Source organism: Phasianus colchicus, chromosome Z, assembly GCF_987193195.1.
Source record: "Phasianus colchicus chromosome Z, bPhaCol1.hap1.1, whole genome shotgun sequence".
Taxonomy (NCBI): domain Eukaryota; kingdom Metazoa; phylum Chordata; class Aves; order Galliformes; family Phasianidae; genus Phasianus; species Phasianus colchicus.
In genome coordinates this window covers 79584461-79588657 of record NC_143476.1, presented here as the reverse complement: position 1 = coordinate 79588657, position 4197 = coordinate 79584461, and positions in this window count along the sequence as shown.

Sequence of the window (4197 nt, the reverse complement as noted above, 5' to 3'; positions counted from 1 at the left end):
TACTCCCCCTCAACGTGTCGGTGCTCTCAAGATTAACTCCTTGCGAGCCGCCGCTCCGGCCCCTGTCGCTGCTGGGGGGGTCCAGCCCAGCCGCAGTCACCGGGTGAGATGTGCGGTAGGTGCGGACTGGTTCAGAGGAGGCATAGCTGGTTCTCCTCGTGCAGCCATGCATTTGAAGCTCTCATCTAGAAAACAGGTCCTCTCTTGTGTCTGTGTGACCGTCTGTTTATAGACAGGTGCGGCAGTGTTGTTAAAAATCCAATCCAAGCCAAACGCTTATTTTCTGCAAAAACACCAACATCAAAATTCCATCCTTTCTTCCCCACAGATCTGTGGCTAGCTAGTAAAACCATACTGGGATGGTACGATTCTGTTTCTGGGTCACATCCAGACCTGACCTCTATAATTTCCACTCATCTTTATTACCTCAATAATGTTTTGTTTCCCAGTGCGATACAGAAATTTTCCAACTTGTATGAAATACCCTCTTATAAAAACTCACACTTTGTCTTTGCAGAAGAGTTTTTTTTTTTTTTTTTTTTTCCCCCCCTGTAATTACAAACTTAATCTAACATTCATTTTCTCAAAAACAGTGCAAAACATTTCTGTCCAAATCTGTGCTATTGCCCTTTGCAGCAATACCTGACATTAAAAAAAATAATAATAAAAAAAAGGTTTTTTCCTTGAAGTAGCAATGCATTTGGTAGATATTTTAAACTGTTTTAGAAAAAGAAAAGAATTAATACAAAATGATTTTGTTACTGGGGAGTTCAGGATTCTAAACTGATGGGTGCATCTGGTCATGAAGCACATCCAAGTGGCACAATGCCTTCCTTGACACAGTGTGATGCTGCTCAGGCCTGCAATGGCAAAATCTGTAGGAACCCTGTGCCTGTGGTAACCAAAAGCTGTCAGTTTTGTGTCGTTTGCCCATATCAGTCTTCAGATTTCAGAAGTGCTAATTTTAACCATAAAGGACTCTGAGGGACACGTTTTTGTACACCAAACTAGCGTTCACGGAAGGAAGTACATACTACATAAGTAAGGCATTTGCTGCAGTTAGCAGGTTGCTGGCCATGCACATGTCGGCGTTTGAAGGATTAGATGTGAATTCCTTGGGACACTGTCTTATTCATGTTTAACAATGTTGGTTTTGTACCGCTCGTACTGCACTGTACATTATTGTGAACGCCCTGAGCTGGAGACCTATCAGTGAGGCTGGAGCTCCTCTGTGCTGGGGCAGCACGCGTTTTAAAGAGTGATGCTTTGCTCAGCATGTATTGTGGAAGTGAGCGACACAGCCTGCCTCAAATGAAGGATGAGACTGTGCCTGGTTTAGACACAGTGTAGTAACAAAGCAGTTTCTATAACGCAGTCAGACTGCTGCTGGCATAAGCAGGACTAACACTTGTGCCTTGCCTGGTATGAAACCTAAGCCCCGAAATACCTTGACTAGTTGTAGTAATGGTTACAAATATGAATCACAGTATTTCTTGTTAAAATGGAAGAGATTAAAATATTTTTCTTTGGCCATAGAAAGCAGCTTATGAGCCCTTTCAGGGTGCTGTGAAATTACACTTACTGCAGAAACGCCAAGAGGTTCCTCACTACCTACCAGCACTTCAGACATAACTAATAACATCATGGAAAAAGGTTTTTTCAACTGATAAATGGTTAATAACTAACTGGAAAAAATGACGGTTTTCTTAGAGAATAGAAAATGTCTCAAGCCTTAAAGGACTACACTATCTATTTTGTAATTCAACTCTGAACAGCTCCCCTGATATCCCACAGTGTTGAACTAAACGGTAAAATTCAGAACTGTTACATTAAACATATGTAATAGGATTGCTTTGTGAGTGTAGGAGGAATCTAGGCAGAAAGCCCCACAGGAATTCAGCTATTTCGTCTATAGTGCACTACAGGACTCAAAGGGCGTGCTTTGCACTTCATGAAAAGTAAAAAGATTTTTATTTCACCACAGTAAAAAAAGAACCAAATGAACAATGGCTGTTATGACTTTAAGCCCGACTCCTAAAAGATTACAGCAGAGAGAGTGCTCTGTTTTCCAGCACGATGATTTTTTTTTCTCTCATTTGTTGTGTCTGATTTTACTGTTGCTGGCGTAAGTTCAGTGCCTATCCAAGGTTTTTTTGTTTTAAATCAACTGCTTATTGCAGAAAACAGTATCGACCTGGAGCCTTCACAAACAGGTCTAAAATTATCTCAAAGTTGCAGCTGGAAAGCTTCACTTCAGTGAGTTTTTCTATTGCTTTTCCGGACGTTAACTCTGCCTAAACCACAGTCTGTCATTAGGTTCACTGGGATTCCAGTCTGGGTGGAAAACTGGGGTAGCAGAGTGAAATGAAAACACAGAAGTGCAGAGACTTTCAGAAGACATTGACTTTTATTGTAGAAACATGAGTGCCTTGAAAATAGTATCAATAACAGTTTGTGAAAAATCTGCTTGCAGCAAAGCAATGTGGTAGCTAATCCTGCGATGGCTTGCTCAAGAATGCACAGTTTATTATTAAAGTAATCTTTTAAGATTTTATTGGAATGTGCTTCCACAGCGGTGTTGCTGCCTTTGTGGGCTTTACTATGTGTGTGTCATCTTGTCCATAATTAAACATTTTACTGACAGACCTGAGACTTTTTTTCTTAAACCTCCCACTTTGAATAGTGGAATTTCATTTGAACTTTAAATACTGCCTTGGAATTTGCCATAAGGTAAACTGTCTGCTCCTGGAAGCTTCCTTGCGATGCGACAGATGTTTCAGACACACAATAAGTAACTGAACGTAAGAGGACTTCTAACTTTTCTCTTAGTGTTAAGAGAAATGCTGGTGAGAGCAGGACTTGCTTGGAAGATGTGGTTGTCCCTAGGCAATTCTCACTTTGGAATATATGGGAATAGAATTAATGGAAAACTGGCCTAGAAAGTACATTTTCAGTGAAGCTTCACTGCTGTCAAAAGGAGAGGAGGCAAACTATGTCAAAGGAAACATGAAGGAAGAATTTGTACTTCAGCCTTTGGACTTCTCAGCCAAGTTTCTCATGTGACTTGGACTTGCTGACCACTTCTTTTTATAAATTCAGTTAAAGACAAAGTCCACAGAATATCTGTAGCAAAAAGCATCCCTGCTATTTTAAAATCTTAAATTGCAATCTATTGTTCACGTTAGTGCAGCTCTGGACATAAAGCTCTGGGTAATGTAGTGCACAGGTAACTTGTCTTCTGGAATCAAGAATAGACTTGAGTAATTACTTAAACCAAGGCTTGTTTGTGGAGGCTCTGGTTTGGCAGTCTCTAGCTTAGACTGCCGCAGGGATTTAAATTGCTAATATGTTCATCCGTTTAGAAGTGATTGACCAAAAGAAATGTTAAAGCTATTGCCCCTCAGCTGCAGTACAGCAGCTCCCTTGGTGTGCATCTTAACCAGCTGAACTGCAAGGCAAAACCAATAATTTTAAATCGCTATCAGTGGTATTTGCTAAGAATTTAAGCTAACCTCTCCCAGTTCACTTCTGATGACTGCTAATATTTGTCTGAGACTTGATGATTTCCTCTAAGTTCTTATAATCTGTCAGGCTTCAGTCAGGGTTATTTTGGGAGGAGATTGCAAATGTCAGGGCTGGAATTACAGTGTCATCTCTCTCCTACCTGGAGGTTCTACGCATCCAATGCTGTCACCAGCACAATGCAGGTTTCCAAAACAAGAGAGACACTGTGGAGCTGTTCAGAGTTTTTTATATCTCTTAACTTCTGCACCTGTATTCTGCCTCAGGCAGTTGATATGGTCAACTAGTTCTGTGAATTCTTAAGAGCAAAAAAATAGACTGGTAGGCAATATCACCACATCTGAAAGAGTACTCTGCCCCCACCCATATTAAATAGATAAACACAATATTTTGTTTGGAAATGCTCAAGGTGAATAAAAGCCCATTTCCAAGCAGTGTTCATTAATTGTGAGGCCTCTCTGCAAAAGGAAAGTGGTGACCACTCTCTATCTTGAATAAAGAGTGGCCCAAATGACACTGCATGCGTACATACATTCCAGCATACAGGAAAGGATTTTGGCATGGTATGTTTCTTCCCTGGAGAGGTGATATGTCCAGAAGAGAGGGAGAATTTCAGATGCATCCCTCTTGGCAGTGTGTCATGTTGGCTGCATGTAGCTTCTTCTGTTTGTGTAC